The sequence below is a fragment of the Sinohyriopsis cumingii genome, chromosome 11, assembly GCF_028554795.1.
Source record: "Sinohyriopsis cumingii isolate HCF-2022 chromosome 11, ASM2855479v2, whole genome shotgun sequence".
Classification (NCBI taxonomy): Eukaryota; Metazoa; Mollusca; class Bivalvia; order Unionida; family Unionidae; genus Sinohyriopsis; species Sinohyriopsis cumingii.
The window spans coordinates 9,309,797-9,334,644 of NC_142971.1; positions in this window are offsets into that span (position 1 = coordinate 9,309,797).

The window sequence follows — 24,848 nt, forward strand, 5'->3', positions numbered from 1 at the left end:
AAGCGGTCGTCGCCCTCTTCGATGGCAAACGGACAAAGGCACCGAATTTCTGAACCAAGCTTTCCAAAAAGAATTAAAGAAACGTGACATTCATTTTTTTACCACCGAGAATCCCGAAACCAAAGCCAGCATCGTGGAACGTTTTCAACGTACTTTGAAAGAACGCATGTGGAAATATTTTACGCATCACCACACTCTGAAGTACATCGACATCTTACCGCACCTGGTGCAAGCGTACAACCAATCTTACCATCGAAGCATCGGACGTGCCCCGCAAGACGTGACTCCCGACAACGAAGTGCTGGTGTTTGAGCGTCTGTTTGGTACGTCCCCGACGAGGGCTGTCCCCGAGAAAAGTGGAGAGTTGACCGTAGGAGATTGGGTGCGCATTGGCAAAACCAAACGCACTTTCGACAAAGGTTACTTACCTAACTGGACGACCGAATTGTTTCGCGTCACTGGACGAGTGCATGGCCGTCATCCTGCCGTCTATAAATTGGAAGACATGAACGGAGAAGTACTCAAAGGAACGTTTTATTTGCCCGAGTTACAACGTGTCACCAAAAAAGAAGACGACGTGTACGACATCGAAAGCATTCTCGAACGCAGAACCCGTAAAGTGGGCAAACGACGTGTCAAAGAAGTCAAAGTACGTTGGAAAGGATATCCACCCAGTTTCGATTCTTGGATCGACGCTTCGCAAGTCATCGACTATAAAAAGAAGAAGTGACCATCATGCCCTTTCACACATCAGACGCACCTACGTCGACCACTCCTTCTTCCCCTAGTTCTTCTGTGCAAGATTTACAAAAACAACCCTTGTGGGTGTGGTGTGGAGAACGTGTGCCTAAAACGCAAATCGTCTTTTTCTGCCAAATCTTCGTGGTGTATTGTGTCATCGGGGCAGCCATCGCCAATTTGAGTTTGCAACAAGGAGACAAACAATTGTGGACCATTTTATTGAGCAGTTGCATCGGTTACCTGCTTCCTAATCCCTCCCTGAAATTCTCCTCGAACGGGAACGTTGTGTCCAGTGCCAGTGCCAGTCACCACTCCAACAACAACCACAACCAGAACCCCATTTTGGGCGGAGACACACCTCTGACATCCACTAATATTCCCTCGGACAGCCACAGAACTCTGGAATTATGAGTCACCAAAATCAATTTTACTTAACCTTACCCAGTGACAGTTCCATGGAGGTGTTTCCCAACAACACGTTGTGCTGTTACACGGCCAAATTACCTCAAGCCATCCCATTAGATCACGAAGCCCATTGGGAAGTGGCTTTAGTGGAAATGATTCACCCAACCCAAGTCCACAATGTCATTCCCAATCAAAATTATTTTAAGGTGGAAGTTCATGACAAACAATTGCAAGAGGATTTGGATAAGATTGGCACATATAGCAATAAAACCTATGATGACAAAACTAAAACGTGGACCTACAACTTGTCCATTCTCCCAGGCTATTATTTCAGTGGTCATCATTTGGTCAGCATCATAGCCTCCAAGTTTAATGGCGTGTTCCATAAAGCTTTGGGGAATGTCCAAAAAAGTGTCACCCTGGAATACCACAAAATAGCTCGTCGCTTTCTGATGAAATTTTCTGAGGGGTCCAAAAAATTCATGTCTTTCTTATTTTGTCCTGAATTGTTTGACATATTGGGCGGTGACACGGAGATGAGGAAGACAGGAGAACAAAAAAAAGCCCCGAATTACCAGTCATTTATGACAACGACTCTTTTGCCAAGTATTTTCGTTTCCCGGTAGAACTGAACCAAGGACTGAATTTGATCTTCGTGTATTCCGATGTGGTGGAATACAACGTGGTGGGACACACCTCCGTACCGTTACTGCGTGTCATTCCTTTCAAAGTGGATTCTGCCACAAACGCTGACGAGGAAGGTGGAAACACTTATCACGTCCACCGCGAATTTGTCCATCCTCACTATTTGCCGGTCAGCAAGTCGTATTTGGACACGGTCAACATTACTATAAAAGGAGATTTGGGACAAAATATTCCATTCACCAAAGGAAAAGTCACGGTGAAACTCCATTTTCGAAAACGGTTCTCTCACGACTCGTAAGTAAGTCATGTATCCAGTGTACCAAGGGGTGGCTCGACAACGAGGACACGGTTTAGGAGACATGTTAAAATCGGCCTTTCGTTCGGTGGCCCCGGTGTTGAAACCGATGGTGACACGAGGATTGCACGCCTTGAAAGATGCGGCACTGACACAAGGCAAAGAATTTCTCCAAAATGTCATCATCGACAAACAAAACCCTAAAGAAGCCTTCATGAGGGCAGGCAAAAATGTCTTGCTGCAAACGGGAAAAGACATTTTGGGCCGACGAGAGACACCTATAAATGCCCTGCACGCTACCGAGTCAAGCATTCAGCAAGGACAAGGCAGAAAGAGACGACGAAGAAAACACCCTTTCACCAGACTTCAAGCGAGAAAGGCCAAGAAAAGAAGAACCGTTCGAGACTTAGACGTTTTCGATTATTGAAACACAGAACAAAATGATGCACCGAGAGTCTTGCGCTTGTTCCAAGACGGAACTGGATCTGTTTGCCATGCCCCCCACCATGATGACGATGCAAGAATCCCAATGGGTGGGATTTCACCCCGTCTCCTCACTGACCGATTCCGCTCCCATCGAGTTTGAAATCAAGGGACAGCCCGAAGATTACATCGATCTGAATAGCAGTTACTTGTACTTGAAAGTCCAAGTTCTAGAAAAAGATAATAGTGGAGTAGATGACGCTGACGAAATAGCTCCCGTCAACAATTTCATGCATTCCTTGTTCAGCTCAGTGGATTTGTACTTGAATAACAAACTAGTCAGCAGCAGCATGGATACATACCCTTACCGTGCCTACTTGGAAAATCTCTTGACGTACGGAATAGATGCCAAGGATAGTCATCTCAATGCCTGCGTGCTGTGGGTAGCTGACGAAGCGGGCAAGTTCGACAAAACAGATGGAAGCAATTCCGGCTTTGAGGCAAGAGAAGACAAAATCTTAAACAAGAAAAGTTTAGAACTGATGGATCGTTTGCATTTGGACATGTGGTTGCAAGAGAAATATTTGCTGAACGGGGTGAATGTCCGCTTGAGACTGAATCGCAGCAGTGCCGCTTTCCATTTGATAGTTGCTGATGCTACTAAAGGTTCCTAAAAGCATAATCCAAGAAGCCAAACTCTACGTACGACGCGTGGAAGTGTTACCTAAAGTGGGAAACGACATCAGTCAGACGTTGAGCAGAACGACCGCCAAGTATCCCATACGACGTGTGGAAGTGAAAACGTTCACCATTTCTGCTGGACTGCAATCCATAACCGAAGATCATCTGTTCCAAGGACAGTTACCCAAACGTTTAATCCTTGGTATGGTCTCGAATTCAGCCTTCAACGGAGCCTTCAAAGAAAATCCTTTCAACTTTCAACACTTTTTAGTGAAGAAAATCGAAGTCAGTCGCGATGGCAAGACCTTGTGTACCCGACCTTTCGAACCTGACTTTGCCAACAACAATTACTTGAGATCGTACTTGTCCCTGTACGAAGCCACCGGCCAGTTAGGAACCAACACCAGTCACGGCATTGAGTACGACGATTATGCAGGAGGCTATGCTTTGTGGGCTTTCGATTTCACTCCAGACCAAGGCAGCGACGAGGGACATTTCCACCCTATAAAATCTGGCCAGATTCGTGTGGAACTTCAGTTTGCAGAAACACTGAAACAGACAGTGAACGTCATCCTGTATGCAGAATTCGATAATACCATAGAAATCAACAGTTTGAGAGAAGTCATTCTAGATTATTAGAAGCCATGGAAGACTGTTATCCCTCTTTACCTAGTGGAGAAACTTTGGAGATGGAATGTGAGGAGACTGTGGAAGAAGAAGTGATCATGATGAAATCGAGATGGCCAGAACAAGAAGCCCATTTAGTCTCCTGTTTTGCCAAACACTTGGTTGACAAAATGACGGAATTGATCAAGAAAAATTGTTATGGATGTCAAAACGATCATCCCAGTCAAATTCAACACGATAAATGCCTGATGTTAAGTCAAGAAGAAAAATTGGACGAGTATCTGGACGAAGCTTGGAGTCTCATTTCAAACAAAGACGTGTTGCACCAGTGGTATAAAGACTTGCGTGAACATTCTTGTCCACCATTAACCACTCAAGAGATCCATCGTATCGAAGCTCTCCTAAATCAGAGTGAGGAAACAGAACGAATAACCGTTTATTCGTCAGACATTTTCAAGCAAAAAGTCAGGATCGAATTGACGACTTATTATTACCTGTGAAGAAGAAGAAAACAACACAAATGGATACCTGGGAACTTTATTACCTTTTGAACCACAGTTCGTATACGGCTTCTTGGAATCCTGTCGTCTGTGCTAAAGATGAACTCCCTCATCGCAAACCTAAAGACCATCAAGCTTACGTGATCAACACGGACGACAGTCATCTCCCAGGAACCCACTGGGTAGCCGTCTACTTTCCTCAAGAAGGATGTGTGGAATATTTCGATTCGTACGGATTGCCCCCTTTGGAAGACGATATCATTGACTTTATGAGAAGAAATGCTCAAACCACCCGATTCAATAACGTGAAATTACAAGGCACAGATTCCTTGGTGTGTGGACAGTACTGTTTGTATTTTCTGCATCATCGCAGCCTGGGCTATTCCTTAGAACATTTAGTGACTCATTTCGATCCTCGTTCTTCTGCTAGAAACGATGTGAAAGTAGATCGATGGTTTTGTGACCATTATGCTTATCTTTTGTCTCAAGCTAGGAAACGTAGTGTCCATCAATGGCCTAATGATTTCCAACAGTGGAAATCACAATTTCATTCACAACGTTGTCAGCCCTGTTTAAAGTAGATTGTCCATTGAGAAAAAAATGTTTGTGATTTGAAAAAATTGTTTGATGTTATAGTGATGGATTATTGTTAAAAATGTTAGAAATGTTGTTGTTAAGTGTTAAGTGATTTTTGAATAAAAAATGTTGTGTTTTGAAAAAAAATGCTTTTGTGGTTTGTTCAGCTATAAGACTGTTGGATTGATGCTCTTTCATTTCTTACTATCTCTCTCATGAACGTTGCGGCTCGAAAAACCGTGTGGGGGATGTTTTCCTTCACGTCCGCGCTTTAACTTTAAGAACCGGTTTGTTCCCAGTCTAACCATCCATTGTCGACTCATCCTCCTAAGAAGATGTGCTCCAAACTAGCTAAGCTCAACGAAGCCTACGTGAATTTGCATAGGGTCAGACACAGTCTGATACCGAAGCCAGAAGAAATAGAGAATGTGAGAATGTTAAAAATCACTGAAGACCTAATAGAAGAGCTCTTCAGAGAAGAAGTGAACAGGGAAAAAGAAGAATGGACAGAGAAGTACAGACTTCAAAAACATCAGCAACAGCAACAACAAGAACAGCAGCAGCAACCTGAACCTGACAGAGGCTTTGTCGATTGCCGTATCGACACCAAAGAGTTCTTCTTCTCTTTCCGAAGAAGCAGACCTATTGCCAGAAAGTCTATCCTCAGAGGACATCGCATTCTTAGAAACTAAAAAAAGAATGCCATAGCAAAACAAAAAAACAGCCCTTTTCAGGGCTAACCAATACTCTAGAAAAGAAATAACTATTAATTTGCCAATGTGAGTAGGTAGAGTAGTGTGAAAATAAACACTAACTCTTTTATAAAAAATGTGAGGGTATGTGTTGGTGTGTTTGTGTTTGTAAGAGCTAAAGTAAGTTAGTGAGGATAGTAGATTAAAATAATGTTTTTTGGGTTTTTGAGGTGTATATTTGGAGTTAGATTGGATTGTTTTGCTAATGTGGATAGTCTATTGAAGTGATTTATAAAAAATTTTACAATAGTAATGGGTAGCATAAAAGAGTAAGTGAGTGTTTCTTTTAGGTCCGCGCGTTGTTGTTTTTTTTGGTCATGATCTAGGTAAGATGAATTTTATGTTTTTAGGGGGATGTTTTAGTTCACGTCCGCGCTTTCAGTATAAATTGAAACTCGTTCGGCAGTCCAGCTACCCTTGTTGATTGATCAACACCAAAAAATGAACACGAGACTTGAGAAACTGTTGGAGCTTCATGTGCATCTGGAATATGCCAGGCGCATATTAAATGAACTGGCCGCGGAAGCCATTGTCGAGGAGGGAAGAATAAGAGAGGAGGAAAGAAGAAACAAAGAAGAGGAGGAGAGAAGATATAAAGAAGAAGAAGAAAGAAGATATAAAGAGGAAAGAAGAAACAAAGAAGAGGAGGAGGAAAAGGAGAGAAGAAAAAATTTCAAAATCCCAGAGAGCGAAAATTGGGATTCTGAAGCGACATATCCTGCCTCTGCTCTCTCCCCCCAAAAGGTAAAAAGTAACTGGGGGATAAGATGCGTATGTGGCGCCAGGCCTGGAAGGTGCCACCATTAACCAGGTGCCCATGAAGTTCCAAACAAAACAGCCCTTTTCAGGGCTACCCAATACTCTAGAAAAGAAATAACTATCGATTTGCCAATGTGTGTAGGTAGAGTAGTGTGAATATAAACACTAACTCTTTCTTTAAAAAATGTGAGGGTCAGTGTTTGTGTGATTGTGTGTTTGTGTTTGTAAGTGATAAAGTAGATTATGGGTTTCTTTATTGTTTCTTAGCAAATGGGGAGAGTATAGTTTGGGTTATATTATATGAAATGAAATGAAAAAGTAGGGGATGTTTTCCTTCACGTCCGCGCGTTGTTGGGTCATGATCTAGGTAAGATCAATTTTATGTTTTTTAGGGGGATGTTTTCCATCACGTCCGCACTTTCAGTATAAAACTAACAGTGTTGGCCATTGGAGCTCATTCTACGGAATAAGCAAACAAGAAGATGCCAGCAGCTTCAGCTTTATACAACGATCTTACGGGAAGTTGGTATTGGATGGTAGATGGATTGAGTGTAGCAGAAAGGGTTGAACAGGAATGGAGGTATGAAGTGACAAAAGACTTCGTCACAAGACAAGTAAAGAGCCTGCACTTAGCCGTAAACATCGTGAAAGAAATGATAGAGGATGAGGAGAAGAGAATCAGAGGTTTAATTAACCCACCGTATGTCAAAGTGGGTAAGTTAAAAGAAGCAATAGATCATGTGACAAGTGCAAGGTGCTTTTTAGAAGACGTTGTAGAATGGACAGATTGGTGTTTCGCAAAGTGGGGGTTAGAAAAACTTAAGAAAGCTGAAGATCTAATGAGGAATGTGCTGACAAAAGAGGTCAAGAAGATAAAAGAAAAGTGGTCCAATGAAAGAAAAGACGAAGAAAATAGAAGAAAAAGGATGAATTCGAAAAACTGAACACAAACTGGATGAAAATCCAAGAGATGTTCCGGGCCATGGGCCACCCGGACTGGTTGCCGGAAACAGAAAAGAAGAAGAAGAAAGGAATGATGGACAAATTAAGAAGATGTTGGAAAAAGTTAAGAAGATAAAAGAAGAAGAAGAAAAACCCAAAGGCCCTTTTCAGGGCCAGCCATATATCTCGAAAAGAGATAGCCTTTCCATTGCCTACCCTTTTTTTAAAAAATTTAAAAAAAATCCCATGTTCAATTTCCCTTGACGCTATAAAGGCCCACTTTAGTAAAAGCCCTTGACGCTATAAAGGCCCACCCTGTTTAATTTCCTTTGACGCTAAAGTGCCCCACGATTTTTTCTTTCTCCATGTTAATTTCCCTTGACGGTAATCTTACCCACGATTTTTCTCCATGTTAATTTTCCCTTGACGGTAATCTTGCCCAAGGGGTCTTGTAATGCTAATTCCCATTGACCGTAAAGTGCCCCCCTTCACTACTCGCTCTCCGTTACAGGTCACTGCCATCTCACATCTATCTATGTGGGTTCTAGTCTCGGATTCAGCCAATGTGGGTATGTGAGAAAGCTTGCCAGTAGCTTCTCATTGGTCGGTGGTTCTTTCCGGGGTTTTCCCAGGTTCTTCCTCCACCATTAATACTAGCCGCCATGTATAGCCTATCGTGTGCTGAAAAATGGCGTTAAAGTTTGCATGAATTGGTCATTTTAGTATCAATTTGAATTCACTTTGTTCTGCCCTACACAAAAAGGGCGTGCTCGGAATTTCATTGTCTTTACCAGGACGTTAAAGGTGAGTGAATAGGTTTATTCCAGAAACACCTGCTCGTCAATTATTTTTGCACAACATTGTATTATAATATATCCTGTAAATTGCCACAATTTTCCGTAGATTTGGTGTTTAGTGTTTGTTGGCACATGTAAGTTGGTTTTGTTTCCCTGGCGAACAACTTGTTTGGTTCGAAACTTTTGGAAACCATTTTGATTTTTCTCCTTTATAAATATACTTACAAACTTAATTAAATAATTAGTGTTTTTCATTCTATTAGTTTATTTGATAAATTGTGAATATTTCTTATCGTCTGTGTGTTCCACCTCCTTCTCACTTTATTCTATAGCTTTTACATTTGTGTATATTATTTTAATATCTATCTTTTCTTCAGTTGATGTTACAGATGTGCTTGTCTTTGGCTAGGATAATATAACGTGTATTTGGTCATGGCAACTGATATGGTATAAAATGTCTTCAGTGGGTTTTAGCTAATATTGATTCTGCCTCTATTGGATATATTTAAAGCGACATTTATAATTAGTGATAAATGTTCTTTCCGATCACTGTCTACTGTATACAGTTTATTAAATGTATCTATGTATGTATGTATGTATGTATGTATGTATGTATGTCTGTGTGTGTGTGTGTGTGTGTGTGTGCAGGTCGAGAAGCTCATATACTCTATCATTATACAATATATGCGAACAAACAGAACGCCACTTTAAATGCACTAGGTATCTTGAATCACGACCTTCCTTCAGAACGTAATAGTATATAAACCCTACATCCTCTTGGAAATACCCCTCCCTCTCACCATCCACTTCCTCACCATATAAACACATACACCAACAAGCAATACAAAGATGGGATTGCTGCTTCAAGATAGACAATACCCGCAGACTGTAGTGACGGTGCCTGTGCTGTTTGAAGGAGTGTTATTTAGTGCAGCAGTGGATGCTACGATTGCTTCGGGTAGATGGGACTCGTAAACCTTGGATGGTAGCTCATCTAGGAGAAGGAAAACTCCGATTCCAAACCTCTGCTGCCTTGTGGCTATACCCACTCATGGGAAAGGCTAAGGGAGTAAACCCCGACAGAAAATCCGGAGATGGAGTCCCTAAGGCGGTATGACATTGACTTCAACGTCATTCCGGCAACTCCTGCGACGCCGTTGGTGCCAAGCTGTATCGGCATTCGTCGTTCCCTTGGGCACACCAGCTGCGTGGAGAGGGGGGATCTGCTGCATGGGCAACAGCTGATTCTCCATACCACTCTGCCCAGGCTTCATAGCTCCACTGGAGAGGACACTCCAGCGTCGTCGTACGGCGTCGGCACAACACGAGAAGTAGCAGTTTACCGGTTCTAAGTCAAAGCTCGATTGGCGTAGAGCTTGGCGCCAGGGGTTACTTCTGACGGTGGGAGAGATCATCAGGTCTCACTGGACAGCTACCGCCCGCCTCAAGCTGGGCAGCCCCCAGTCAGTAAGGTGCTGCCCGCCATGGTCTGCCTGCTTCAATGGGTGCGTGGAGCTTAGAGAACCATCTCGACAAGTGGGCCACAAAACTCTGCACCAGGAAAGACTAAAAGAAGAAATAAAAAGACTCCAACTCTTCGTTTTGCAACCTGGAACATCAGGACCATGTGTCCTGGATTGACCACTGACCTACAGCAGATCGACGATGCACGGAAGACTGCCGTCATTGACAGAGAACTCTCCCGACTGAACATCGACATTGCCTGCCTCCAGGAGACCCGACTGGCTGACAGCGGCACCATCAGGGAAGCCAATTACACATTCTTTTGGCAGGGGAAGCCCTTGGATGAACCTAGGCAGCATGGTGTAGGCTTTGCCGTCAAGAACACGCTAATCGCCTTCATTGAGCCTCCATCATCAGGTACTGAGAGAATCCTTGCCCTCCGGCTGTCAACATCCTTAGGCCCGGTCAACATCTTCAGTGTGTACGCCCCAACCCTCTACTCCACCTACGAGGAGAAAGACAAGTTTTATGAGGCTCTGGATCAGGCAATATCCAGTATCCCCAACAATGAAAGCCTTTACTTACTAGGAGACTTCAATGCTAGAGTGGGAGCTGACCATGAGGCCTGGTCCACCTGTCTCGGCTTTTACGGAAGGGGCAAGATCAACGAGAATGGTCAGCGACTGCTGCAGATGTGCTGCTCCCACAGCCTATGTGTGACAAACACTTTCTTCAAATGCAAGGAGATCCACCAGGTGTCGTGGAGACACCCACGTTCACGCCACTGGCACCAGCTAGACCTCGTCATCACCAGGCGTGCAGAACTGGCCAGTGTCCTCCTTACCCGCAGCTACCACAGTGCCGATTGTGACACGGACCATTCCCTCGTGGCCAGCAAGGTGCGAATATTACCCAAGAAGCTGCACCACGCCAAGAAGAAGGGTCACCCACGTATCAACACCTACTGTGCAAGCAACCCAGAGAAAACACAGCAGTTCATCAGCAAACTGAAGGAAGCCCTCACCAAAGTGACACCTGATGGCACCATTGATTCCAAGTGGTCCCATATCCGTGACTCTGTGTACAATTCAGCCATCACAGCTTACGGGAAGAGGGAGCGAAAGAATGTCGACTGGTATGAAGCAAACTGGGAGGAGATGGAGCCCGCGACTGAGGCAAAGAGGAAAGCCCTTCTGACATACAAGGCTGCACCTAGCCCCAGAACACTACAAGCCCTCAGGATTGCAAGGAATAACGCCCAGAAGACCGCCCGCCGCTGTGCCAACACCTACTGGCTGAACCTTTGCAACAGTATACAGACAGCTGCTGACACCGGGGATACAAGAGGAATGTATGAGGGTATCAAAAAAGCGACAGGCCCCCCCAGCTACAAGACCGCCCCCCTCAAGTCCAAGACGGGCGAAGTCATCACAGACCAGGGGAAACAACTGCAGCGATGGGTTGAGCACTATCTTGAGCTATATGCAACCCAAAACAATGTCACTGGAACTGCCCTGGACGCCATTCCAGACCTGCCTGTCATGGAGGAGCTAGACACACAGCCCACCCTGGAAGAGCTCGGAAAAGCCATCGATTGCCTTGCCTGTGGGAAGGCTCCTGGAAGCGACGGCATTCCGCCTGAAGTCCTCAAGAGCGGAAAACCAGCACTGCTCCAGCCCCTACACACACTCCTCTGCCTTTGCTGGGAACAGGGATACATCTCATAGGACATGCGTGATGCCAACATCGTCACTTTGTACAAAAACAAAGGAGACCGTAGCAACTGCAACAACTATCGGGGCATCTCCCTCCTCAGCATCGTCGGAAAGGCCTTCGCCCGTGTTGCCTTGGCACGCTTGCAGATCCTAGCCTCCCGCGTCTACCCAGAATCCCAGTGTGGATTTCGAGCCGGCAGGTCAACTGTAGACATGATCTTCTCACTACGTCAGCTGCAGGAGAAGTGTCGCGAGCAGCGGATGCCCCTCTACATTGCCTTCATAGACCTGACGAAGGCGTTTGACATGGTTAGTCGGAGTGGACTCTTCAGACTTCTGCAGAAGATCGGCTGCCCCCCACGTCTGCTTGCTGTCATTATGTGGTTCCACGAGAACATGCACAGCACAGTGTGCTTCAATGGCGCAACATCTGAAGCATTCCCAGTCGTTAGCGGAGTCAAACAAGGCTGTGTCCTTGCACCGACGCTCTTTGCCATCTTCTTCTCCATGCTTCTCCAGTACGCATTCAAGGACTGCAGCGAGGGAGTGTACATCCATACCAGGGCTGACGGCAAGCTATTCAACATCGCCCGTCTCCGTGCTAAGACTAAAGTCACAGAGGTACTCATCCGTGAATTGCTCTTTGCCGACGATGCAGCCTTGACATCACACACGGAAGATGGACTTCAGCAGCTGGTATGCTGCCTCTCCCATGCATGTAAGGAATTTGGACTGACCATCAGTTTGAAGAAAACAAATGTCATGGCACAGGACACAGACTCCCCTCCCTCTGTCTCCATCGATGGGTACAATTTGGAAGTTGTCGAGAACTTCACATACCTCGGGTCTAACATCTCCAGCTCACTCTCCATTGATTCTGAGGTGGGCGGCAGGATTGCCAAGGCAGCAGCAGTGATGGCCAGACTTAATCAGAGGGTCTGGAACAACCCCAACCTCACAGAGAAGACCAAACTGCGTGTCTACCAAGCGTGCGTGTTCAGCTCACTTCTCTACAGCAGCGAAACATGGACCACCTATGCAAGACACGAGAGGAAACTCAACAGCTTCCACCTGAGATGTCTGCGGCGCATTCTGCACATCCAGTGGCAGGACAAAGTACCCAACACAGAGGTTCTAGAACGCGCCAACATGAACAGCATGTTCTCCATACTCAGCGAGAGGCGCCTTCGCTGGCTGGGCCATGTCAAGAGAATGGACCCAGGTCGCATTCCCAAGGACCTGTTATATGGGGAGTTAGCAGAAGGTGCACGACCAACTGGACGACCACATCTGCGCTACAAAGATGTTTGCAAGAAGGATATGAAGACAGCAAACATCAATGTCAACGACTGGGAGAGCTGTGCAAACAACCGTTCCAGCTGGCGTCTAGCTGTCAGGCAGGGAGTTCAAAACGCAGAGGAAAAGAGAAGAATAAAGCAAGCTGAAAAGAGAGCTAAAAAGAAGGATAAGCAAAAGCGTACTTTGGAGCTATGCCATCGTCTCTCGTAGACGGACGGATGCCAAGAGGATGCTACGATTGATGGACGAGTGGCCATTAGCCAGTTGGCTTCAGACAAGAAAGTTTGGGAAGTGAATTTTTTAATTGATGTGACTATAAAGAAAGGAAGCAAATATTTTCCTGTACTGTCTGTGATTATATGGGTGGATTCTGTTGGAACGATCCCGCAAAGTTTTGCTGACAGATTGTTGGCGGTAGAAATGGCAGTTCAAAGATTAACAACGAATGTTGGTGTGATAAGTTCTGGATTGCTGGAAGTGCAAAAGAACATTACGCAGTTGATTGGAGATGCTATAGACTTGCGCAAAAGGAAGATGGAGAAGTCACAAGTAAAGACGTACAGATTGAAAGCGTTTTAGGCGAACGGAGAACGGAAGAGATGAAGAACGGAGCCTTACGAGCGGGATGAACTAGCTATGAAGAGATATTTTCGTTGAAATTGTTTATTGAATTAAACGCGCCACAGACCAGTGGCCTTATGTACAAATGTTGAATAAATGTTTTAAAAGTTACAAGTTGTTCTCCTTCTCCTTCTTCATTCCGTTACTCGTTCCTCACTACCTCCGCTAAGCCTTCAAGCTATAGCCCGCTCCGCCCCGCTTTCAGTTTTGTGTCCAATTGCGCGCATGGGCAATTGCCGTGCCAAGGCACGGCAATTGCAATGCTTGCAATTGTCCACAAAACTTCGGGCGGGGCTGCCTAGCGGCAGCCGCGTCGTCCGTTCGTCACTCCGTTACTCATTCATCCGTATCTGTCAAACAATATGTTAAGTATGCCACTTGTATTAATCAGGCGTCCCGCCACTCAGCCGCGTAAAAGTGTTTGTCTTACGCGGGGCGGGCGTTAATAAAGTGTCATACTTAACATATTGTTTGTTAGTAAATTTATATTTTAGGCTTCCCGCCTAATTCTTTCTTTATATACTTTTAGCGTTCTCGCCTCTTTGTCAGTATATATAAGTCTTATTCTCCTTTTCTCCTCATTATATTCTAGACCTGCTCGGCACGATCCAGTTACACTCCGCTACGCCGTTCCACAACGTCGATGCCGACGAACATGGAACAATATTACAGTATTACATTATATCCATTAGCAGCTAACCCAATACAAGACATCTCGTTACATCTCTACGATGACCACAAGTTCGGTACCAGTATAGACAATCCAGCTTTACAAGCTATTTGCAGCTTTGCAAACAAGTTTCCAGAAGCAGCCATTTTCCTTCACCCACAGGATAATTCCAGTACGTGTCATTTCAGTACTAAACAACATTATCATATCGTTGTACCAGCCGAAAGCCACAGCGCTAAACACAGACGTTTCGTCAAGCTTAAAGAAATTCTACAAGACAACCAATGGGACGCACGTACGTTTACCGTTCAACACATCAAAATCTTTTTAAACTATCTCAACAAGCACCCCAGAGAACTAGTTGGAGCAACACCTGAAACCTTCTCCAACTACATCACCCAAATACCAGACGAACCAGTACAAACCCGGAACATCGTCGGAAAAAAACGTAAACCTTCGGAGAACGAAGAATCTACCTCCAAACCAGCTAAACTCAACAAAGGCGGGGAAAGCAGCAGAGGGGGCGAATCGGACATTTTGTCCAATCGTTATTTTGCTTAATTATTACTTTCTGCACTCAGCGGATCCGGTGTAGTCAGCGCCTGGTAAAAAAAAAACGACGACGTCGTTGGGGGATCGTCGCGTCGTCATTTGGTTTAATTAACACCTTCTGCGCGCTGATCCCAAGCGTCGTCAGCGTCCGGTAAGCACATCGACGACCGCGTCGATGTCATTGCCCCCTCTGCTGCTAAGTGGTTATTTACAATGAAAATTATTTACAACTAACCGAATATTTGGTCAAGTCCGATACGATATCGTGTCCGAGGATCATGTAAATTTATCGTTATGAATCCATGTGGGGTCGACTGAGCATGACTAAAAAAGTTTCGAAAAACATTAAAGTCCATGTCACCGCCGCACCATGTCTGCCAAATATTTCGTAGCGTGTGTGTATCAACGCCGTTGAATACAGCAAGAATATTACAGTTGTCTCTGATTACTTTTGGAATCTGAGTGTATCGTTGAGTGACATATATCACGTCAGTGTTTTTATGCCTGCCTCTGGAAAATATCCTAGCTGGGTTCTTTTGATTGTCTAACATAACATCATCGTACACGACTAGATTGTTAACGTCGCCATCAATATCATCAATACCCGGTGCATCATTGATATCCGTAATAAACTCAATAACATTCTTTTTAGCGATCGCTGATGCATTCTCGTTGAAATCTTTCAACACCTCGTAGCATCGTTGATCATCTACGCTAGGAGCAACCAAATACAACTTATCCCACTTCATCCATCTCATTATTAAATTGAGTAACAATTGCGTCTTGCCGGATCCAGATGGTCCGATGATAATCATCCGGATCGAGTTTGGTAACGCTGCAACATGCTTAACTGGTTCTCTTGTTTTAGTCGCCGAAAAATCAATTATATTCATATCTCTATACATAAATTATGGATCTATATTGTGTGAAGTGTAGAGTGCGTACTGGCACAAATGATATGACAACCGTTACGACAAGAAATAACAGATCGGCGCTTACTGGTAAGTGTGTACAATGCGGTACAAAGAAATTTAGATTTATTTCTATTAGACCCGGAGATGTTTTAAAAAAAAGCGAGGAGGTGACATCGCAGCCAAATTGGCAAAACTCCCCGGAACACCGTGGGCAAAGTATCCAGGAGAAAAACACCTCCCAGGATATAACTACTGTGGCCCCGGAACACGATTAGATATTAGACTCGATGATCAAAATCAGCCCAAACCCGGTGAGTATCCAATAAACGCTATCGATAAGGCGTGTCATGCTCATGATGTTGCTTACAAAAGTAGCGATCTGCAACAGCGTCATATCGCGGATGTAAAATTAATTCACGCGCTAAATGCTATTCCTGATAAATCCGTCAAAGAAAAATTGGCCTCATGGTTGGTAAAATCGGCTATGAAAGGTAAATTAATGATTGGCGCTGGTAATTAATAACAATCATCCAAGAAAAACGATGGATTCCATCTATTATTCTCCGAGAGGATACTGGAAGGGGAAGGCCGCAATTGGTAAGCTTGCAAGCGCTGCAAAGGTAACAAAGACCACTGCGGCTAATTGGTTATCCAAACAGGCTATATGGCAAATCTATCTACCACCGCCTAAACAAATCAACTTCTCGCGCTTTGATGTCAGCGTACCTAATGAAGTTCATCAGGCTGATATACTATTTCTGCCGCATGACAACGGTTACAAATACGCGCTAACCGTAGTTGATGTTGCGAGTCGATACAAACAAGCGGAACCGTTGAAAACAAAGTCAGCAACTGAAGTAGCCGATGCGTTTGAGCGGATTTATCGAAGAGGTCCTCTGCGCTGGCCAAATCTATTACAAGTTGATCCTGGTAGTGAATTTCGCGGCGCTGTTTTATCAACGCTGAAACATCATAGCGTCGCGATACGACGAGGTCATACTGCGCTACATCGTGATCAGGCAATTGTTGAACGATTCAATCGGACTCTCGCTGAACGGTTATTTGGATATCAATACGCGAAGGAATTCATCCAAGAAAAACGATCTCGTGAATGGGTTAAAAGGTTGCCAGGTGTAATTGCAGCGTTAAATAACGAGATTACCCGAGTAATCAACATGAAGCCCAGCGACGCGATTAAATACGAGTATATACCCGGAAAATTAAAAATAAATAGCGTTTCTAAGCCGATTCTTGGCGATGTCACTGTTAGATATCTATATGAACCAGGAGAGCTTGAAGGCGGTAAAAAAAGGGCTACCGATCCTATTTGGAGTGTTACCACACATAACATATCAACGATAACACGATCAACTGGTAGACCACCGATCTATAGACTGGATTCAACTGCTCCTCAGCGCGGATTTACACGCGAGCAACTACAAGTGATACCTAACGATACTCAATTACCCCCACGTGGTCTTAACTAGCGCCGTTGCGTCTATTGCACTCAAGACAGGTCAACCTCACATTGTTTTTGACATGACCGAGACTGTTATCGATCCTATCCACGGTAAATTGGCGAGTGTCTTTATCCGAATAACGCCAACTCATTATACAATTGCAACTCGCGCAGTGATTATTCTGTTGTTGTCGTAGCGAGATTATTAATTCGGCATCAATATCAAAACGCCGCTGTTTTTTTTTATCCTGTTGGCGGTAACCCGAGAGTTTTCTATCAATGACGCTTGCATCGATGGTGACTTTGTCGCCGGCTTCGTCAGTGACTCCGTCATCGGCTCCGTCAATAACAATTCTTCGAAGCTGATTTATCCTTCGTACTCTGGACACTGCAAGATAGACTAGATTTGACCATTCGATGCGATTATCAACTATCCAAACAATTGTGTCCGTGATGGTTAGTCCCTGCGAGGAATGTATTGTTGTTGCGTATCCTAGCGTCCACGGGGATTTATCAGCACGTAGCGCGTCCTCGACGACGCTGATATCAACGAGCACGATATCATTCAGCACGAGAATTTGTTTTTTTGTCCCCGACGCTGTCGGGGCTGGAATTTCAACTTCAATGTTCTGCCGCCGTGTGTCCGCGGGTCTATAACATAACGGCACTGGACGCGTTGGAAACTTTTCCTTATGCAACGTAAACAACTTCCGCTGAAGTGTGTCTCTGACTATCTTTCTACTCGCTACAATCAAATCGTTTGGTCTCCATGTTTCCCAGAATTCATTTAACGGCGTTTCCGGAATCACCTCGCGAATTATTTCACATTGAATTCTATCCGGCTGTAATCTGATTAATTTCTTAACCTCGCGCAGTTGTTCATCAAGTGCTCGGTAATCAGTATCGGTTTCTTCATAATAGTCCACAAAACCCCTTAACCAATCATGTGGACCCTCGCCGACAAATGGTGGTGGTTGGCCATGGTCCCCACACATGATTACCGCTGTATTCGCGCGCAGCAACCACTCAAGAAACATTTGTAAAGTATCTAACGAAACAGTACATATCTCATCCCAGATGATAATGTCGGGAATAAATTTTTCACCCATTCGATCAGGAGTCCACTCACCGCCGCTGTATCGAAAAAAGCTGTGATAAGTAACGGCGTCAACATTTCGTTGTTTTATCTCTCGCGCTAGTCTATGGGTCGGTGTAAGCACGATTATACTTGCCCGCGTTCGAAATAATTCAATTGCCCGAGTCGTCTTTCCTGACCCGCCACAGCCGCTTAAATAAACCGTCTTGTGTCTACAAATTGGATCAGAACACGATGGTGCATTAGACCATTCTGACAATTTATCACCGCGTAAGTAGTTGTTCTCAACGGTGACATCTGCTGACGGGGAATAATCGCGTCGTATTTCATTTTTAATTCTCCATGTACCCCAACTCTCGTCCGGACTAGTAAACTCGGCTACGTTTTCCTTATACTTTACGTCTATGTAAAACGAATCAACGGCTACTCTAACCGCGGTATCGGGGAATCTATTTATCATCGAGAATAAATTGATAGCGGCATATCCCAGCATAGACGCCCTCAAATGTGGATACGCCGGGCTGTCTCCATCGCTGTAGGTAACAACTGTACCCAACCTCGTTCCATTGGACAAGAAAGCTGTTTTGCAGTTCACATATCTATTTTTTGCCACTGTGTCCTTGATTACGAAATCATATTCTGCGTCATCTATAATCAGCCGTGAGCAATATCGTTTGTAGTCGTGGTTTTTTCCACCTTGTGTGAACTTACCAATTATTCTTCTACCGAGATCTTTTGCCTCGCGGTTTCGTTGGTTAAATATCCTCCTGGACCATTCGATGATATATTCCTCGTCGGCATCAATGTTTTTTCTGGACTCGTCAATTATGCTATCTAGACGCTCCGGTTCTGGTAACCAGACTTCAGTCTGTGCCCGGTATGATATAATCGCGTCACTGACAATCAACGAAACTAGCATGCTACAATCAATCATATACCGTAGCAGCGCTATTGGCAGCCATCTCTTTTCAGCCATGTGTCTACCGATCCAAATATAGCAACAGCGATGGAGTCCTGCCGCGAATTCAAATGATACTATGCGAGCGAATCCGGTTAAATCAAAATCAGGCAGTGGTCCATTAATAGCAACACGAATCATTTCATGACTGGGGTGTCCAAATCGTCTAAAGTACTCAGCGGCGGATCCATACCCGAGAAAACTCGCTGGATAACAGGCAACCATATCAACCGAGATCATAGCGTCGCGGTTGTATTCAGTGTTCCATAGTCCACCGTGATAGTATTCCAAACAACTGGATTGTACATCCGGTAGAAATTCCCTGCGCGTTGGTCTCCACGCATTTTTCCTTGCTGCAACATGAGCTACAACCGATGGAATCGTAAAACAATTTGTTAGCAGTTGTTCATCATGCTCCTCAAATTCTATGGCGGTTTTTTTCATCCTGTTGTGAAATGCTTCAGTGCGATATAATTCACCGTTTGGTCTTACAAACTGATCAAAGGTATCCGCATCGTTTTCAGCGCTGCGAAGTAACCACATTGATACAGGGTCGTTTTTACACAAGTAGGCAATAGCATCAAATAGTTTCCTCTCCGCGAGAAAACCGTCCTTGGAGAATTGTTCTCCCAGGAATTCTTCGGGTATATACTTTACTGTTCTATCCCGTGGAAATATTGTGATCACGGGCGTCCATGCGTGTTCGTTATGATCAATAATTTTGATTGGGGCTCCCTTCGATTTATACTTCGATTCGTATAATACTTCACCGGTTATCGTTGTAACGGTTATTGGAAATCTCAGCGATGTTTCTAATCTCGCTATGTCGCTGATGGTTGCTCCACGCTCTTTTACGGTTAGTTCCCACTGGTTGATTTTGCTACGTCGTAAATCAGTCAATTTGTTTCCTCGACATGCATTTGTAAAATGCTCTATTATTCGTTCTGCTACACAATTTATCCCAGTTGACTGTTTCATCGGTTTCAGTTTTCCGATATCAGGTTTCTTATTTAACGGGTATATTCCATAAACAACTGCTGTTTCAGGATACGCTCGTTCATAGTATGGTTTGTCAATTCCGGTTAACAACCCCGGCTTGGAGTCGCGGCTGACAGTGACTGTTTTCTTGTCGCTGAGAACTGGTTCAAATTTATCACGCATGATCCAATCGCCTGATTCCACCCGGACAATGAATTTTACTCTGAAGAAATACCTTTTACCGTCAAGTTGTGATATTATCATTGCTGCGCGGTTGTCGTTCATGGTAGCATCAACAATGCCATCAATTCGAAATGTTGACCAACTGTGAGATGCGCCATCACGCTTGAATTCATTGATACAATCGCGTATTTTATTCAACAGGGTTTTATCGTTTATTAACGCTTTTGGTGTGTCCTTGAGGACTCTATCGAGATTAAACCTAATATTTTTCCGGGGCTTAATTACTGCTAATCTCTCGAACTCATCCATATAATTAAAACAAGTATTTAAATGAAAGAATATAGTATAATGAATCACTGCAAATGGTTGATGATTGGGTCGACAACCCCGTGCAATAAATCATGTAGAGGTGAATTCTGCGGGTATCATTTACAAAGCGTTCGTAATGGTTCTCTTGGCCCCCTCCCGTGCTTGGTTTGTCACGTCGGTGTAAGAGGAAAATCACAGTTGTGTATCAATTGTGGCGGAAAGCGATACAGGGAACTAAAACGCTATTATGACAAGCGAATTAAAAACGCCGTCATTGACCCCACCGCAGACTTCGTCATCAAAACTCCTCAGGACTACATTGCAAGGTTTATAATTAAACCAAATAATAAATTAGACAAGTAGTATTATTATACAAATGGACCAAGAGTTCAGACCTCACCCTGTGTTTGTTAATTACGAGGCATCTCGCGACGGTATTGTTAGAAACCGCAGACTGAAGAAGCCGGTTGGTACCGTAAATAATCACGGATACTTGCGATTTAATGCTGGGAAAAAAATCTGTCTTATTCACAGGATGGTGTATGAAGCGTTTAACGGACTGATCAACGACGGTCTCGTTATTGATCACATTGATGGATGTCCTCAAAATAACAGACTGTGTAATCTAAGAGCTGTTACACCGAGTCAAAATTCCAAATTTGGAAAAACAGGAGGGATGAGAAAGGCAAAACCCGTAAAGTCATTTGATACAATAACGCACGAGGAAAAAATATTTCGCTCTATGAATGCGGCTGGTAAATACTTCGATATTTGTAGTAAATCAGTTTTAGATGTTGCGGAGAATATAACTAAAACAGCGATCTCAAAAAAGACGGGTCACAGAATTCGATTTTCATATATAACATCAAAGGGAGATAACTCGTTTTGTGATAGCGTCGCATGACAAGAGTTACGTCCCTTGAAGTCTAATTAATGTTGCGTCCCTTGAAGTCCAATTAATGTTGCGATTAATTAATCATTTTACGATGAAAACTAATGAAATACACGCTATTATCTAACAGCTGTATTCTTTTTTTTAATGTTTTATTTGAGTATTTGGTTTCATTTAAATGCCGTGAAACACCATTAATAAGTATTTAAGGATTCAAACGATTCAAGGGAATTCAAATTAACACACACCTTGTGACTGACGCCGCTGTATTAGTCACTTTATATACAAGATGACTCGTTATAAGCCTGGGGCTTTCGAAAGCCAATTCAACTAATCAAAACTAACCCACGCTCTTGACCCGGGCGTGTGGTTGTCTTTTGTTCACAATCATGCAACCGGGTTAATTTAATTGGGTTGCTTTTGATTGGTTGAATTGGCCGTAGAGTTCCGCCCCGCCGTTTTATGTTTGTGCTGTCTTGTGCCGTCCCATCATCCATCAATCATTTCATTGTAAATATATTCATCCTTAATTAAGTACATGTAGTGATGTCCCCCAAGCATATCTTCTGGGCGGTCTACGATGACGTTTGTCACCCTAGGCCTCCCTCCCGGAGATGTATGCTTTGGGGTTCCAAGATGTGAATGTCCTTAATTAAGTATATGTGTATGCCTGTAATCTGCCACAACACTCGAGTGGAGATCTATGGCATTGTACTGTCCATACAAAAAACGGGGTCAAAAATGGCCCCAATAATTTTATTAAAATTTTTGATATTAGAAATAAGATGTTTTATAAGAATAATGAATATCGAAGACATCAATAATATATTAACTGAGATTTCAAAATTAAAAAATCAAGGAATTGAATTATCTGATGGTCTCGACAGTGAAAAAATATTATCCGATTATGAGATTATTAACGAACAGTCGAAACGGGGGCGTTTTACCCTGGCCCGCGAGTATTTTTTTATAAAACGATTACAACATACGATTAATGAGAACCTGTACCACAATGACGCAAATGCATTCATTGGACTATTTACTGCCGTTGAAATAATACGAAAAAAACTCGGACGTGTTTATGAACGACGCCGGGAGATTTCTAGTAAGATCAAAAACATTAGAAGGATTATAGACGAAAACTCCGTGGAGCTCCCGATGGTACACTCGGCGGAAAATTAGAAAATTGCGGATCAATTTACAATAATGGTAGGTGAATCACTTACTACTCGGCTAGCCAGAGAGCGGCTAGCAGCGCTTAGAAAGTTTATACCGTTACGAGACAGGGTGAGAGAAAAACTTCAAACGCGACAACAAATGCAAACTGATTTTGCTGTTGGAAGTGAACAGTTATTTGCCCCGGTAACTAAAGCGACTAAGGATGTTACGGCGGCAACTGTACCCGTTCTTGGTGCGCTTGAAAAGATAGCGGCTCAGACCGAACAAACAAAAAGGTCTTTAGAAACACTTCCTGCAAAAATAGCGGCTGCTACAACACGGAGGCCGCCACCACTCGCTATAACCGAACCACAAGAACCCTATGTTACAATGGCCGATGAAGAAGAACTAGGCGCTACTGCGAAAGAACCAGAAGAAGAAATACCAGAAGAAGAAATACCAGAAGAAGAAATACCGGAAGAAAAAGAGGGGAATATACCCCGTATTGTACTCAAGAAGAGCACAATAGATGAAATTAGAGGCTTCAGCAACAGGGAAGAATTAATTAATTTTACTGCCAACAATTTTGCTAAGAACATACGAGATAAGAAGCATATCAATAGCGGTTACGAGAAAAATATAAAGTCGTTAAAGGACTGGGCAAGAATAGTGTATTTAGCGAGTAAACATAAAGATGCATTACCACATCGTAGTAAATCCGATTACGACGCATTCCACAAGGAAGTTAAGAGTATAACACCAAAAAAAGGAAAAGGATACTCTGTTGGTAAAGAATCCTACGGCGTTACCTGTCCTGGTAGTGTTCTCAGTGATATATCACGGCTAGAGGTACTAATTGGAGGAAAACGAGCCGGAAATAACTCTCCGGAAATAATCAATGAGGCCGCTGATATTTGCAAGCGTTTATTTGCAGGCGGTATTATGGACATTAATGCATATCGAACGCTCATAGACGAACTCGTGGATGATTAATTGGAAAACTGGTGTTTTTAATAAAGATGATCATACACTACAACCACAATAAACCAGTACTCGTCTACGTGGTAAACTCGCGATTGCCTGTTTACCGCGCGTACTATGGAGATGGTCTCGGTAGCACCATTGCGGGGTTATTTACAAGAATGGCTCCAAAAGTAGCGCCGTTAGCCAAACAATTAGGAATGAAGGCTATTGATGTTATTCGTGATAAGGGAATTAGTGCTATTGGAGACGTTGCCGGAAAGGCGCTTTCAGCCGCGCGGGACAAACTAATGTCGTTGGTGAGGAGAAAAAAGCAAAAACCACCGGTGATGCCATCAACGACAGTGATGCCTGCGAATGTCAGTAAAGTGATAAATAACGCCGTGGAAGAAAAACTAACGTCGTTGGTAAACAATAATCAAGATGACATCGCAAACATAATAGCGGGAAGTGGTTTAAAACCACGACGATGATTTAGATGCATCAGCGTATTATTAAATAAAATGTTTAAACGAACAGCTGACCCGGCGTTTGATATGGACGCACCAGTGCACAAGGATGATTCTGTCCGTAATTATCAATTTTATTCCTATCATGCAGTACAACCCGACATACGATCGCGAATTGAACTTCAAGTCCATGATACCAGTAAATATTTTTTACCGTGTGAAGCGTTTATTGAAATCGAAGGAGAACTTGTAACAGAGGCCGATACTCCTGCTGTACCAGCACCGTATCCAGATGGTACCAAAGTTGGCTTAGTCAATAACGGCGTAATGGCGCTGTTTGAGAGCGCAAAATATCTCATTGACGGGCGAGAGATCGAGTCTATAGAACGCGATGTTGATGTTGCTACAACAATAATCGGGCTAGCAAGATATTCAGACGATTATACAAGATCAGCGGGTCCATCTATGATGTTTGCAAAGGATACTAGAAACACTGCTGGAAACTCGCAATTTGTGGTAAGACGACCAAGAAATAATGCTAATAACAATGATGCTGATGTTGAGAATATGATTATAAACAGCGATCCTAATTTTAACATCGGAGCTGCAACACGCATATCAATGTTAACAGGGGCGCGTAGATCTTTCTCATGCGCGATTCCACTGCATCATATATTTGGATTTTGTAGGAACGTGCGAAAAGTTATCTACGGAGCAAAGCATACCGTGGTGCTTGTGCGAAAAGGTGATGATAGAAATGCAATTTGGAGAATTCCAGCGGATCCTGCAAATCCAAATAATGACCCTGGTAAAGTCGTTTTAACTAAAATATTATTGTGGATGCCAGTAATGACTCCATCCATTACCACAGAGGCACAATTGCTATCCTTCATGGAGCAGGGAGGAAAATCATTACTAAGTTGGCTAACAACAACAACAGATACTAAGCAATCAAATATCAATGGTATATTCACATGGAACCTGGCATCACAACAAGGCATTTCGGC